The sequence below is a fragment of the Mesocricetus auratus genome, unplaced genomic scaffold (assembly GCF_017639785.1).
Source record: "Mesocricetus auratus isolate SY011 unplaced genomic scaffold, BCM_Maur_2.0 Super-Scaffold_100004, whole genome shotgun sequence".
Lineage (NCBI taxonomy): Eukaryota > Metazoa > Chordata > Mammalia > Rodentia > Cricetidae > Mesocricetus > Mesocricetus auratus.
In genome coordinates, this window is record NW_024429189.1 from 14,905,201 (window position 1) to 14,922,143 (window position 16,943).

At 39.3% G+C, this 16,943-nt stretch overlaps 2 long non-coding RNA genes across 7 annotated transcripts in view; both read left to right on the top strand.

Moving 5' to 3' along the window:
* The window catches only part of LOC110340700, a 125,953-nt gene that overhangs the window by 59,104 nt on the left and 49,906 nt on the right, over nt 1-16,943 (top strand). The gene's annotated exons all lie outside the window — the stretch shown is intronic.
* Nucleotides 489-2,660, top strand: LOC121140339. The gene is made up of 3 exons (XR_005877124.1): nt 489-595; nt 1,616-1,740; nt 2,602-2,660. It is a non-coding gene; the product is annotated as an uncharacterized LOC121140339 (long non-coding RNA).

The following is a 16,943-nucleotide window of genomic DNA, read 5'->3' on the forward strand; positions in this document are numbered from 1 at the left end:
AACCAAGGCAAATTTCGAATCAGAGGGCATGCATGTGCCTGACTTCAGTGAGACAGGATTACTTCCTTTTCTCTAAGCTGAATTTGCAATGCCCTTTGAAGTAAAAGCGTGTGTGTGTGTGTGTGTGTGTGTGTGTGTGTGTGTGTGTGTGTGTGTGTGTGAACATCATTGTAAGTAAAGGTGACAGGAAGGGGAAAAAGAGATAGAAAATAAAAGGTTGTGGGTGGAATTGAGAGTAACAGTACTGTCCCAGGGCTAACACCTTGGAACAAGTTGGTAATTTTGCCCTTTGATCTCTGCCACCTCTCACCAACTTTGTGTATTCTCTGCTACCTCTCACCAACTTTGTGCATTCTTTTGGTCTCATGGGGAAAGAGGAAGAGAGAGAGGGAGGGGTGAGAGAGAAAGAGGGAGGGGGAGAGAAATGAACGAATGCACCAAATACATTGAGTTGGTAATGATTCATGTTTAGAACACTATCAGAATTTGCCCTGATGCAAGCCAGAGATGCTGGGCTTCCAGCCCTCCTGCTGCATCCACACGAGGTTCTCTTCATCCTCTCTGAGTGACTGGAAGTTTGATATCCTTGAACTTAGTATGCATACTCTTCTGGCACCATTGAAGGGGAGGGGGTCCTATTGTTTTCCAGCTTTGCTTAACTGTCACCTCGAGGACAATGGCTAGAACAGGACAGTATTGGGAACCCAAAGAAATAGAAATGGCTGTAAAGTGTGATGTTCAGTAGTCAGCACGGGGCAGACACTATTTTCAGCGTTTCTGGTTTGCAGAATGAAGCAGGGTTCATTCACTTCTTGTTAAACAAGCCCTTTGGTTGTGCTTTTTAGTTGTAAATCTGCATAAGGAGGTGGTTGAGCTTGGTAGGAGGTCCTGTCTTAAGTGGAAGATGGGATTGTTTGTATTTTTCTATCAGTGTGAAAGTATGACTATAGGAATTGGCTCCAAATATTCTAATCCTAGATATGTGTATCTGCAAGCCACTGTCATGAGTTCCAAGGGAGACAGTCTGTACTATGTGATTTGAATAACCTAAAATCTCTCTCCTGAATTAACAGTGGCATGCACTAACACACCCAATATTTCCACTAGTACAGCAATTCCTTGAACTAAAATCATGTTTTTCTGATGTTCCTTTTGTGTTGCAATTCTGATATCTGACAGGGACCATATTGGACACTGTGGATAATGATGATTTCTTATTTACTAACAAGAGAGAGGAGAACTATGTCTGCCAGCTAGTTGGTATATTACAATTGTATATTATATATTATGTATATCAGGTATATTGCAGTTTTTTGACTAGGTTAAGTCTCCCAAATAGTGTGAACTTGTCAAGATGTATAGATATCAGAGAAGCTTCCAGTCAGCCTTGAGGAACAACCAGAGCTGAAGATGTTTTTTTTTTCAACAGCACCTTTCATTTTTGACCACTTTACCATCACCTGCAATAGGAACAGCTTGTGCACAAGTTGCCTGTCACAGTCCAGCCTCCCCATTCTCTTTGTCTCCATGTCTTCCTCTCTTGCTGGCTTTGACTATCACACTGTTACTAAGGTCAATACGGAGCATGTGGGCGCAAGTAATCCTTCTCTTCCAGCCTCCTTCAGTTGGGACAACAAGTGTATCCTCAAACTTGGCTTCACTAAATGGATGCTGTCTTCTGGGGAAGAAGCGTTCTTCTCCCCTAGCTCACGTTCTCCCTTTTTCATTTCTGACTGCCATGTAAGTGTTGCTGCTTTCAGCAGTGGCCTGATCATCTGGGGGTTTGTGTCCGTGCTGTTTGTGTGAGCCCTGTCATTGCTGTTATGAGTAAGACTGACTCCCTGTGTGTTTGAGTATATACCTATTTATGTGGGCATATGAATATCTGCATCTGAAATGTGAAACAAACCTGCTGTGTATTTATGGGATGTTCCTGTAAATGGTTATTAGAGCCTTGTGTTTGTGCTTCCATCTCATCCTTTATCTTTGCTCCATCTAACCCTTGATGTTCTCTTTTTTTCTTTTTTAAAGACAATTTATTTTTATATTTTTGTGCAAGTGTGCTTTTGTGAAAGTGTTACTGGCCTCTACATGCATTCCTGTTGCATGTAGAGGCCAGTAGAGGGCATCATATCTGGAGTTACAACTGGTTGTGAAGTACCACATGGGTGCTGGGAACTGAGCTGGGTCCTCAGCAATAGCAACAAGTGCTCTTAACTGCTGAGCTGTCTCATACCCCATTATCTCATTCTTTTTCATGACTTGAAGATGTATATTGTTTTTTTTATGATTGCTCCAGTTTTGCATCCATACTGTGTAATATTTGGACATACAGAAAATATGGGCAAGAGTAAAGTCACCTATAATCTCATTGTTGAGAGATGAACATTGCTATATTTTGATTGTTTCTTTTAATCTTCTGGTTTATTGTTTCATGTACCAAAATGCATGTATTGCTTTACAATTTTTAAAAATGTTTCTGCTCTTATGTATTGTCTTCAAGCTCTACTCATTTCTCTTTCTCTCTTTAAAGATTTATTTATTTAAGCTTATGTGTAAATGTATGTGCCTGAGTTTATGGAAGTGATCATGTGCTTACAGGTGTCCACAGAAGTCAGAAGTATCAGATCCTCTGGAACCGGAGTTACAGATGATTCTGGGTCACCATATGGGAGATGGGAATCAAACCCAGATCCTCCGGAAGAGTAGTCAGTGCTCTTATCTGTTGAGCTATCTCTCCAGCCCCAAGATTTTTTCCTTTGGTTGTTTGCTTTTCTTGAGACAGGGTCTCACTATGTAGTTCCAGCTTTCCTGGACCTTACTGTGTTACCAGGCCTGTCTCAAATTCATGGAGAACCACTTGCCTCTGCCTCCCGAGTTCTGGAATTAAAGGTGTATGCCACCATGCCCAACTTTCTACTGGTTTCTGGTTTCTTTTACATTGATGGGCCCATGTGGGACCTACATAACACACCTGGATACCATGAGCAGGATCCAGTTTGTGTTAGAGAGAGGTTTTCTCACAGCATTTGCATGCTGTTTTGGTCTTCTTGATACGTATTTTCCTGCTGTGAATCAGTGATTTAATTTTTGATCTTTGTTAATCCTTCTTTCTAGTTCAAAATAAATTACCTAAAATCAATAAGGCTTTAAAGTAGCATGAACCAATAGGCTGATAACTTTGATTCTTAGGTGAAAAAGTATAACTCTTTTATTGGCTTTCTGCAAGAGGAGGAAGTTGGGGCCAACTACACGGTTGATGCTACTCTGTGCATGAAGGAACCTACTTTTGGCAGCTAGTGAATAGGTTTCAGTATTTTAAGAAAAAGTGGCTCATTCTTTTCACACTTAGTTGATTTAATCCCCTTCTACATGACAGACACTGTTGTAGTCATAGAGATAGGACAGCAAATAAAACAGATCAAAATATGCCTTTGTGATAGTTTACTACTTAGAAGTAAACTAGTTGAATCTTTAAACTTCCTTATCCATTTTCCTCTTAAGAATGAATTGCACCCCATCATCTAAATTCAGAATCAGTTTTGGATCATGTAGGGAAAGGTTCATTATTACAGAATTATTCTGCTATCTGTCTCTCTTTTCAAAGACCTCTTCTGCTCATTATTCTCCCCTGTTCCAATTTTCAGTAGGTAAAAAGACAAACATAAGTAGTGGCCCAAACCACTTTTAAAGAATAAAAATAAATACCTTGATTTTAATGCATGTTATTTCTTGAAGAGGAGGGTGGGAATACAGGAGAAGCAAGAGCATACATGCTTTTCCAACCTTGTTCAAGAGCAAATAATGAATGCAAAAGTGTGATGGTTTTTTTTTCTTATTTTCAAATAAAGGTGAATAGTTGTTGACTTGCAATGATGGCATTGCCACTTGTGTTCAGTAATGGAGAAGTATAAATAGCAAAAGAGAAAGATAAAAAGAGAAAGACAAAGTCCAAAAGACCAAACAGGTACTGAATTCATGCACGCAGTCCATGAGGTTCTAGATATGAATTTATGAAAGGCAGTGAAGCATGGAGAAATTAAGAAACAGGATTTCATGGTTATCTTGGTGGTTTCCTCACCCATTTCTTTCTGATTGAGTATACTTCAGTTTCTCAATCAGACAGCCAGAGAGACGAACTTTCTGCATAGAATTGGACGGTTTGTTTTTAAAATCATAATTCAGGATATCTCACCGGTTGAGACAGAGATATTGAGAATTTAAAGGGTGCTGCACCAGAAATTAGCCTGGGTTTTGTGTTGCTGTGTAAGAATGAAGGCTTTGTTAGTCTCTTTAGAAGTTGATGAGAAAAGTATGTGCTATAACTGAACCGAGAAAAGATGAGTGAGTCAATGAGACAAGGACTCCTGCAGCTAAATAGCTCAGTCTGTAGACTAGAGTGGAGCTGCTGACTAGAGTCTGAAGATGCAGCCTGTCAGCTCAGGGAGACCACCAAATTATTTACAAATGGTGAAACATTCAGGAGAGCAAAGGGAAGGGAAGAGAGTGTAGGTAGGCGAGGTAGAGAGAGTGCAAATGAACAGAGAGAGCTGTGATGAATTATAGATGGTGTAATTGTGCTGGACTTTGAATATTAGTTCATTACTGGTGAAAACGCTATTCTTTAGGTAGGATGGTATAAATTACATTTATAATTACTTTGGTATGTGATTACCTAGGAACAAGGAATATAATAAAATCATGTTTATGGAGATGATAGAAAATCCTATTTAGAAAAAAAATCCTATTTAGCATAGGTGTTTTTGTGAACAAAGATGTCCAGGCTTCAGATTAACATAGCCTTGGTGTTTCTGGGATTATACCTGCCTGCAACCCCACTTGACCAAACATGTGCTCTGTCACAAGTTTGTCTTCTAATCTAGTTATTATTCTTTTTAGCATTTGGTGCTTAATTTTGAAAAAGGTAAGATATGATCACTTTCAATTTAGTTTCATATCCATATACTTTCACTGTATTATCTCCACAAAACTCTGTCCCTGTGATATCTCAAAGTCAGCAAATGCCTATGTGCTCTATAAGGTTTCCTTTCCTATGCGAAATGAGATTCTACATTACTCACAAACTATCGATGCTTATTATTAACTGTGGTTATGAGAAATATATACATTTAGAAATAGAGTCTCACTATTCAGCCCTGGGGTTACTATATAGACCAGATCATCCAAATCACAGAAGTCTCCTCTGCCTCAAAGGATTAAAGATATAAGCACCTACATCTTACAAGAAAACTATTGACATAAAAGAAGCAGAGATAAGGTCTTTATGTTTAAAGGAGATGTACAGAATGCCCTGCATTGTGGCCCACACCCACACCTTGTACAAGAAATGTTAATTGGTGTTGATGAACACATGTCACCAGTAGGGACATCCTGCCTTACTCTGGTCTTCAGAGGCTCCCAAATTCTTGTGAGCTAGGATGATTCCTTGCTGCTGTAATTCCTTCTGTTCACAGCAAGTGAAGAGGTTTTTGTTTTTGTTTTTCTTTTGAAGACATTTTTCTTTTTAATAGAAGTCTCCCTAGTGACTTCAGCAGGACAATTCATCACTTATATTAATTGCTCAAGAATTTAATTCAGAAAAACTTATAAATGGGCAATAATTTATATGTAGCCACATATACATACATGTCTCTCTATGTAGCATGTACATTTACACATACATATGTATATACTATACAAAATGGAATTATAAGGTAGCAAATAAAAATAGTTTACTTCTATCTTAAGGGGATTCAATGTAGTTAGGTGGAAGATGTAAAAATGTTTTTAAAAATTGGTTGCCTTATGTTCAGCATTTATTCATCAGTAAAAGTCAATAAAATACCTTCCAAATATAGAGATGAAGAAGGCTTCATTAAATCTTTGGAGGGATTTTGTTTATTTTTCATTTTCAATGGGAGATATGAGCATGCAAAATGTATTACATGTGCAAGGCATGGCATTATCAGGCCGTCCTCAGAGAGCAGAGCCATGCTAGAACAATGGCTGCCACTTTCACAAGCAAGACCAAGAGACTGGCAGAAGAATGAAAGTCCTTGTTTTACTCAAGACCATGGCAACTCTAAGTGTGTTGCCTTCCTGAATCCTGATCACTTTTAAGGCAGCTGCTTTCTCCTGCCTGTTTCCCCACCCCTTTAGGCTGAGGAGGAGAGAACAAATTTTGGTAATTACTCCAGAGTGTCCCATGACAGAGACACTCCTGACTGCGGGAAACACAGATAGAGCCTTTAAGAGAGGAGTGGTCCAAGCTGTTTCCCTTAAAAAGAAGACACTTGAGTGGAGTCTTATTTAAATTCAGGAGACCTAGAGTATGAACTAGAATTCATGATAACAAATGCAAAGAATGGGTATCAGTAAAGGACATCATTCTGAAGAAAAGTTTAACTAGAGAAGACTAGATGAATTGGTTCTTAAGATGGGGCATGGAGTTTATGGGAGTGGAGTTGAGAAATGGGCCATTATCAGAATACTGGGACATAGGAGATAGGAAAGAGCTTGACAGAGCTATGAAATTATTTCCCATGAATCCAAGACCTGCAGAGGGATAAAGTTAAGTGAATTTCTACCTCTTGAGACCTTCTAGTCCCTACAAGTGGCTACATTATCCTTTATGACCCATCATCTTCTCAAGAGTTGAAAAAAAGTTATGACAGCTTTATTACATCATCCTTCCCTTCTCAGTTTAAAATGTCTCCTGACTCTGCCTCAGGGTCCGTTTTCATTTGGTTCTTCAGGGAGCCAACACTGTTGTCATGTCCAGGCACTCCGTGTCTAGCATCTGTGCAGGTTGACCACTGTGTTTAGAATACATTCTAGCCTCTAAGAGCCTCAAATTTCCAGCCCTCCTTTGCTTACTTAATTCATTACGCTTCAGCCTTCTGACTGCTTTTGTCTTTCTCGAGCTCACCTCAGGACATTGGTTTTTTTTTTTTTTTTTTTTTTACCTACTCTCTTTTCTTTTTCTGAGTAGTGCCTCTCTCTACAAAAAAAAAAAAAAAGAACTGAAATGTCCAGTTCTTCCCTGTGCAACTAAACTTAAGTGATGTGTTGTGACTACTTCCTTTTTCCCCTTAAAAAAATTGTGTGTGTGTGTGTGTGTGTGTGTGTGTGTGTGTTCAGCTGTGCATGCATGTATGTGTGCAAGTATATCCATGTGTGGATGGCAGAGGACAGCTTGCTTAGTTTTTTTCTCTTCTTTTCACCATGTAGGTCTATGTCTCAGGGATTAAACTCAGGTTTTCAGCCTTGGCAAAGGGTGTCTTTACCAGCTGAACCTCCATGCTAGCCCTGCCTCCCTTCTGTCATTTCTTAAGAAGCAGGGCGCTGTCTTCATATTTAGAAAAAGTAAAATTTCCCCAATTCAGTGTTTATTTCTTTTCTCCAAATTACATGTTTTTGATAATGCCTTTGAAGTTTAGAACTAGAGGCATCTGTTTGTTTTATTTCTGTCTCCGAATCATCATGAGAATTAAAGCTGGAGGGAGAGATAGATTATCTAGGTCTTATCTGGTGTTGAGAACTCTGTACCAACCAAGTGCTTTGAACATAGTAGGTGCCCAATAAATACTTGTTAAATGAAGATAGATATGAAGAAGAGTGAGTGAGGGTGTGGCAATAGGGAGAAGCTTGTCAAGTAAACGGTTTAAAGAATAGGATAAACTGTATAGATATTTTTTTTTGTTAGCTAATTGGTTTCTTTTTACACACCAGTTTATTGATGGTGGGTAGATGGGCTAGAAGTCTTGGTGGTGGAGGGGTTGTGGTTGTTATAGAAGAAGAAAGACTAGTCTGAGATTTAATAATAAAAAAAAGGTGTTGGCTAATCCACTGGGTGAAAGAGCTCAGGGCATTCACTCTGGAATCCAGACAATTTAGTGACAGTAGCACAGGGTGCAAGTGTTGCAGAGGTCAGATGAGTTCAGTTTGTGACATGTACAATCCCTCTTGTATCTGCCTTTTCTGCAGCATTTCACAGCGGCAGTAAACTTGAATGGGAATTGCCTTCACATTTCTACTTTCTTCCCTTGCCAGTGTAGGATTGATCCTTCAGCACACATTGGTATGCTCTGTGGGGTCTGATTCTCAAGCATCTTAACAGATGGAGTTTACAAGTTTATTTTCTAATAGAAATAGTAATTTCAAGGCAAGGAAGGGGTTGCAGGAGCTATTTATTTTCACTTTTTAAGAGTAATACCTTCCTGGCGAGCACGCACGTAAATAAGCAGGCGACACCACAGCTTTCTTGGAAGGCGTCAGCCACTGTAGGTATGGGAGAAACTCTCTGGCCAGCCTCAGCTTTCCCGTGCTTTTCTTGCACTTGTGTTGGCACAGTTGGCAGATTTTATTATTAGCGGTGTGTCTTACAAGCCATTCATTCATGGAATATGGCCCTGGGAGAGGAATTTTAATGTGAAAATAAAATTGTCATTGTTTCTCAGGGGGCTTTGGGAATATCTCACATAATGGAAGAACAGCCCTGACTAGCAAGACCTCTCGGAAGAAAAGGTGAAGGGAGATGTTCTCAGTGGGCTCATTGGACGCTGCGAAGGGAAGGTTTTGTTACATGCAGTGCTAGTTGCCCTGCCAGTCTCAAGCTGGCACTGTGGGTTTTCTGTAGCTGCTGTGTCTGAGCTAAGGAGAGCAGACAGCTGCTGGCTTGCATTCCTCAGCCTCACAGTGTGCTTTTGATTTTGCATTTTAAAACTAAGGTGAATGATCTCAAAAGGAAATCATTGCCAGAGATTTTAGTTTTTGCCTTTTTCTAATGGACAATTAAAAAGCAATCCTGGTCCCATTCCAGAGATTTTCTCATTTCTTAGTACAACTGTAATTTAGGCACATTGAATGGTGTAATGGTGTTATTAGATATTATCGAGTTTATTTTATTCATGGAAGTATGTGACACACCTTATTTGCATTCTTCTAGAGGAAATGTCCTGGAATGGGTTTTGTCTTAGTTCCTTTTTGAGTGTGTCATAAGGTATGTGTTAGAATTGAACTTCCTAAGAACAAGAATAGAGTTTCTTTCTTTTCTTCTTTTAGCTTTTGGAATACCTACTGGATTTTAAGCTTTGATGAGTTTCAATGACCATTGTTGCTTGTTTTCTCACAAAATTCCAAGTCCCACAATGACACACTTCCTATCTCTAATAGCAGATTTTTTTATACTTCAAATTAGAATAGACTCTAATTAATTTTCTTGAGAAAAGTTTTCGTAGTTTTGTTTTCACCATCTAGGAGGTACTTGGAGATACTCCAGGCTACTACAAAACTAGAACAGGGGATCATGGCCTTAGCTATTAGTACTTTGTCATCCTCTCAGAAATGTGATCTAGTGTCTAACTTCTGATAGACTTACACTTCAGTATAATGTCATGTGTTACCAAATGCTCACAGAGGAGATTGTGGATCCCAAAAGATAGCATTTTCAGAAGGCTTTTACATAAACTAATCCAAAGAGCAAGAACACAGACAGAACACTAGTTTATTGGGGTTAGAAGGAATAAGTTAAATCAATTAAATGATAGAGAAATCTCCAAGAGAATAAAATGACTTAACTTAACTCACTCCTAACAATAACATTCTCATCATTGAAACCAATAATCCCATCATAAATGCATAATGACTTAAAAAGGATTCTCTTATTAAGTATTTTTTTTGCCTGATTGGTTCTGAACCAATTATTGGAACCAGATTATTGCTTTAAGAATGATAAAGTTCTTTTCCAAGTGTCTAAAGAGAATCTCACATGAGAAAGCTAAAAGGAGTAATTTGCAAATAAATTCACCTGCTGAATTTGTGCCTGGAGCCTCCTGTCTTCACCTAATTCATTTTTGGCTTCTGCTTAGCTCAAGCCATGGCGACAAACTGAGAAATCCATGCCAACTCCTTGCAGGTTGCTGGAACGGTTGCACAGGGCCATGGTGAGTTAGTGAGGACAGAACAAGCCCCCAGGTTTGGGTCCCACTCAGTAGGGGTTCCTCAGATTTGGTCCATGACAGTTCTTGAAGACCCATTGTGTAGCTGGCTAATTGGTACTGTTAGCCTGTTGCCATTACACAGATCCAGAAAGGCAATTTGGTCTCTCTCCACATTCAGAGACTGGTTTTAACACACTCACAGTCCGGGATTGTGAGTTCAGGATCCATAAATTTGGTACCGAAATCTAAATCTGCTTTGTGCCTTTTGGCGTAGAATTACAAAATGTTTGTAGTGTTCAAAGACCTTCTACGGCTGTATACAAAGTTAAAAAAGAGAAGTGGGTAAGTAGGCAGGTAGAAGGGGATGTCACACTGCTCAGAAAACATTTCTGTTTTCTTGTCCAAAAGTCTTTTGGCAAGCAGGTCTGTTTTGGGCTTCCTGCATTTTTTGCCTGGTGATCTTCAGGGTAATTGCATTCCAAGAGATAGCCCAGACTGCCTTCCTACTCAAACTGGAGGAGGTGTTCCTGTGAGATAGATAGCTCTGCCCCTAGTCTCCTTGAGGTGGCCATCCCTTAGCACCTAGTTAATTTGGGGGACATCTGATGACTATTTCTGTGAGTTTGAATTTGTTTCCACTCTAAGTTTCTCCAAGAAATAAGATACTTTCTTTAAAAAAGTGTGTCTGACGTTATTTGGAGAGGTATCCCTTTCACCGTTAGACATTTCTTACCTTTACTTTGTACTACAAATACAAGTGCAGAACCACTTCATTCAACAACATTGCTATGGGCTTGAAGTTCTTTTCACTTTCGCCTCATTCATTTTTGCATTTTTTTGCTCTCTTATTTTTGTGTCTGCTTACATTTTAGGATTTTCTCGGAGAACAAAATAAATTTTACACAACACACAGAGAGAATAAAACTTAATGAAGTTGTGAAAAATAGCCCTTTATTTCCTATTCCAGACTGACTTAGAAGAGGCTTGATTTGTCCCATTCTGCTTTAGGCTACTTGGGTTTTCATTCAGTGGCTCTGTTCATTCGCACCTGATTTCACTGGTGCTAAGGTCAAGGGCTTGATCCTGGCAATTGCTGCACATTTTCCCAAGGATGTATGGGGAGCTAACATGGTCACTAGAAAACAGAAAATGCAGGTTCTGAAAGGGACCAGGAGTATATGAGTGGTGAGTTACACTCCAGCCCTACTCCTGTCACTCCTTACATCTGTGCAGAATGCCTCACTTGAGATGTGAGCTTGTCATTCAACCTTCTTGCATCTCTGTCTCTCTGTCTGTTGAATAGAGATAAGATTTCTTCTTTTTCTACCTTACCAGGATCTGGGAAGATTAGATACTGTCCTCAAAGTCCTCCTCATTCAAAGGTACTTGCATTATCCTAAACAAGATTAGTCAACAGATAGAAGGGAGAAAAAGCTTTTAAAGGCTCTCTCCCAGTGTATTGCTTAATACTTTAGAATTACCACTAGCAGCCCAGTCCACCGACTTTGGTTTGGTTGGGGAAAGTTAGGTATGAGGCCTTCCTATTTATATATAAAGTTAAACATTGTTTGATAGTGAACATTTGTATTACTAAAAACAAAGTGTGCTTTGAATCTGAAACAGGTTTTATTTGAAAAGAAGGTGTAGGGGAAGGTCTCTAGGAACATATGTGCCACTGAGGATATTTGCATATATTTGATCTGCAAGTGTGCGCCAGTGATTTTCACAGTATACCTTGGAGTTTTAAGTTGTAGCAAAGAGCCACGGCCATGGCTTGGCAATACAGTCGCTCTCTCCAGCTTTATTGCGGCATACAGCGACAACTTCATTTTTAGCGTTAAAAAAAATCCTCTTCGCTTAATTCAGACAGTGACCTGCAGGCCTCATTCTGACTGAAGGAGCCATTCAGAATACTTCCAGACAAAAGCCGGGCTTTTTCCTAGCAACCAGATCAAAGGCAGATCTCCCAGAAAAGCTCCCGCCCAGGTTTCCTTTGGCGCTTAGGTTCACAAGGACTCTGAGGCTCGTGGTATCCAGTTCAAACTGCTCTTTCAAACTGAAATGGAAAGGAAAACTCCTGAGGAATTTTCGTAGCCTCGGAAAGCTGGCGAGCATTGCAACGCCACTTAATCTTGGGAGGACATGGTGGTCGTTCGAAGCATCTCTAACTTGGTTATCGCCTGCATCTGCATGTACCTTCTGCCGGGCTCCTAGAGAATGGACGCTCTGTTTCCTCTCTGCCGGTACCTAGTATCAGCTATGCCCAGGAGCCGGCTGATGAAGACTTCCTGTTTGTTTTGAGTCATTCTTAGGGTGATAAATATACTTTAGCTTTCTGCTTAGAGAAGAAAGAAACCAGCTGCCCTGAACTAAAAAGAAAAAATGCAGAAATTCACTGAATGGCCCTGTTATCATTGAGTTTCAAGGGCGGCCTAAAAATGAGAACTGTTAGACCGGGCGAAGTAAATAATTTCCATACTAAAGCATCTTGCCACAGGCTTGGACCTAAATTGTTTGTCTTTAATCACTTGGGCAAGCCATACATTTTTCACTCTTCTAAGAGTAACAGCATTGTTTAGAAATTTTGTAAAATGTAAACTTACACTGCAGAGTAATGGCGATCTATATAAATAAACAATTACAGTTGTGGTTTTTTGATCTGACCACAAGGTTTTAATGCCATTTGTGTATGAACATATAATGCTTCTGGATAAACACTAATGTTTACACTGTTGGGTCATCCACGGCTGTAGCAAGCCATTTGCATACGTGATTGTTTGGATTTAGACTAACCCAAGAACAAAAGAATATTATAAAATTACTTAAAGCAAGAATGCCAGGAAATCCTTTATAGCTCAAATATCACTTCTTAAATAAAGCTGTGGGATTTTTGTCCAGTTTTAATCTCACTTTTGTTCTTTTGTTTCTGAACAGGTTTGGGTTTGGTAACCGGAGTGTCCTCAGCAAGAATTTATACCCATGATCTAGAGACTGTAGGATTTTTTTTTCTAAATCCAAATGTCCTCTCTATCACATTTTAATTTGGGCTCTAGCTTCAGTACGAGTTTCTAAAAGTTGTGTTCTATAGACCAGGTTGTCTTCCATACATGCTAGGAATGAATTGCTTACTTCTCTCCAACAGCCAGTTGGAAAATATTAATATTATTAATAACCCTATTAATGATATTAACATTAATAGCAAGTATTACTACTAATAATAATGAGTTTTCCAGTCCAACAGAATGGAAAGGCTTCATTAGTATAATTCAAAATGAAGTTACCGTTAAGAGTTTCATGGTGTCAAACTAATGATGCAGGTATTCAGGCAGGGTATCGCACTTGGCATTGTGAGTAGGCATCTCCTTGTGTTTGTAAACTAAGATTTATCAGACTATAGAACATCATGTGAGTACCTGAGTGTGAAGGTTCCCTAACCCAAAGATGTCAATGACTGAGTAGCTAGAACATAAGCATAGTAGTTTCTTGGAAAGACTTACTGGAGACAGGATCCAAAGCTCACATAAAAAAAAAAATTAAGTAACACTGACCACTTATAAAGGATTGAATAGGTTGCACTTATATAAGCACTTATACATATTTATATATAATGTATATATGCACACACATATATACATTAACAACAACTAATGAAAAAAGAGGCCCCAATTTTGAAAGAGAGCAAAGACGGACAGATGGGCTTGAAAAGAAAAGGGGAAATGATTACATTATAATCTCAAAGCATAAAAGAAATAATAAAAAAGTTAAAAAGTAAGCTGGAACTTGACTTGGGTGGAACCTGTCACTTAAGAAATATAAAAAAAGTGTGAAATGCCCTTTGCTTTTTTAGTGCCATTTGATGTCATGCCTCAAGTAGTGAAGTGAAACTTATGCTCACATTGATTCGACACATGCCTATCACTGCTGTCTTCTCAGCAACAGTTCTTGCTTCGACCGCTCAAAACGAGTCGTGACTGTGAAGCTGCGTTTGATGGCTAACCTTAAAGAGAAATGAGAGAACTGAAGGAATTTGCTCCACTTAGAAGGAACACATACTCAAATAAAAACCTATTATTCATATTTCATATCAGGGTAGAGCCCTACAATTTACAAGGTGCTTTCCCTCGCCAGACTTCCCGGGACCATTGGCTGTCTCTAAGTGGGAAGAACAGGTAACATTCTGCCTGGGTGGTCATCCCTGCAGCAAGACAGCTCCTTCTTCGGGAGTGGAGGAGATTCCCCACATTCTGTCAGAACATCTCAAGGGAATTTTCCTGAGACATACAGGTGGCAAGGAATATTTCTGATTGTGGTAACATGGAGCCGAGGGAGAAGAGAGCGTGTCCTATAGCGACAAACCCTGACAGTCCTCGAAACTATTGTGATACCAGATTTCTGATCCCAAGAGTTTCAAAATTTTTATTTTAAAAAGAGAAGAATTGGTATGAGGAACAACAAGTATTTTGGTTCATTTGCTGGTTGAGCGAAGGCTTTAAAGAAAAAGAAAATTATTTATTAGATGAAATAAGGGTGGGGGGGAATGTTTTTCACACCCGTTTTCACACTTCTGAGGTGATAAGTCCAGCCCTTACAAAGTAAAATGGCAGGTTTCACACTAAACCCACCCAGACAAATTCTTGTAGTACCAACTCATTTAAGTCTTCAAGAATAAGGAGGCACTGAGTGAGCTTCAGAGCGGGCTTTTATCTGCTTGACTCTACCCTGATGTCTTCTTGGGACTCCTTCGGCTTGCCATATATGATTTTTCAGAAGGCTTATGGGTCTAGAGTTAATTCATCTTACCAATTTGACTACCTTTTGTTTTTTTTGTCCTAAGCCGCTCATTGGTATGGATCTGCCTTATTTCCCACCACTTTTCATCTTTCAGAATGGCTTATTTGGTCCCAATGTGTAATTACAGGATTCTGTCATTGGAATCGGACTCAGAGGTTATACAGTGTCATATCTGAAAACAAACAATTCTAAAACATGACCGTTGCCATTTTCTCCATGCAAGGAAATACCACCCTCAGCTACAAAGCTATTGGAAAGGAAAGCTCCTAGGACTCATCCAGGAATCCTACCACTTTCACCATCTTCCATCCAGTAAATCTTACCTTCTTGCTTTCTACAACCAATTCAGTTCTTTTCCCAAATGAGAGGACCATGTCTTGATGTGTTAAACGCAAGAAATGTGTCTCCTTGCTGCCTTTGCTGTCACCCTTCCCTGGGTTCATTTTTTACCTATCAGTTTCTGACTTCCTTTATGCAACTTTCCGGTCCTCCCACACTGTACCAAGTTGTAAGTCTCAGGAGCCACTGGGAGTAGAGTGCAACTTTGTTGAATAAACAAATTCCCTCCTTTCCAAATGGACACAAAGAAATTAAGTCTGTTTGTATGGCTCACAAAATTAGTAAATCTACAACTAGAATTTTGGCTCTTGACTCAGTCTAAAGCTATTGTAATTATGCCATACTGTGTCTACTATTGTGATTACTGTCCAAGACTATATGATATGAACTTAAGGAATGCAGTCTCATAGCTCCTGGCTTGCACTGTAGGCTGTCTGGACAGTCAGCGTAACTAATTATAAGATCAGTAACTAAGTAGCTGGCTAAAGTCCAGGAAACATCCATGGCATCAAATTCTGCTCTAGCAGAGTTTGAACAAACTACCCAGTACTGCTGGGAAAAAAAATCTTATAAATGTTAACTTTTAGGTTATCAGCCAACTTTGTTTTAGTCGTATTGTTATTTTCAATTATAAAGCCATTTACTCTTCTTCTTTTTAAATTGAGAATAATCTTTGTCCAAACAATATATTCTTGTTACAGATTTCCCTCCCTCATCTCCTTACAGATCCTCCTCATACCCTTCCAACTCCATGCCTTCTTTCTCTCTCTCCTTAGAAGACCAACAGGCAAATAGAAAAAAAGAATAAAACAGAAACAAAGAAAAAGCATGAGAAACACACACACACACACACACACTTACACACACACACTTACACACACTGTAAAAATAGAAAATTGGAAACCATAGTATATAAGCAAAAGACTAGTAAAAAAAATGCCCAAAGAAAGCAAATTGAGACTGAAAAAGTTTCCAAAAATATCATTGACTTCGTTTTGTGTTGGCTATTTACAATTCAGCATGGAGCCTGCCATTAAGTGTGGTTTGTGTACCCAGCAAGACTCAATTGGAGAACCTAAATCCTAAAAATCGATTTTTTTCGTCTTTATATGCAATTGTCAATAGGAGACAGCTTCTTGGTTAGGGAGGGGAGCCCCTATCCACCTTTGCTTTCAGCATGGGGACCCCATCTGGCTTGGCCCTGTGCAGGTCCTATGCATGCTGCCACGGTCCCTGTGAGTTCATATGTGTATTAGTCCTGTTGTGTCTGGGAGGGCCTGGTGTTTGCTTGGTGTCATCCATCCCCTCTGGTTTTTATAATCTTTCCACCTCCTCTTATGCATAACTCCTTGAGCCCGGAGGGAAGGGATTTGATGAAGACATCACATTTAGGACTGACTGTTCCAAAGTCTCTCACCCTCTTCTCACTGTCTAGCTATGGGTCTCTGTATTAGTCACTATCCACTATAGGAGGAACTCTCTCTGATGATGGCTGAGTTAGACACTGATCTGGGGATATAGCAGAATATTGTTACAAGTCATTTTATAAATTATCTAATTTTTATCTGGCTTTTTATTCCACTTCTGAAAAATATATTTCTACCTTCTAAGGTTCTTTTGACATTTGTGTTTTGAATGTCGTTTTCCAGGTTCCTTTCTATACCTCAATTTTCTCTTCTTTTTCATCTATATGGTGCAATGCATGGGCGGTAGAACCTGTAGGTCTCCATTGGGTCCAAGTAGATTTAAAATAAATATTGACATTATTTTATGTGTATAATTATTTTACTTGCATGTTTGTGCATGCACCATGTGTGTACAGTGCTCTTGGAGGCTGTTAAGAGGGTATAATAACTCTTGGAACTGGAGCTA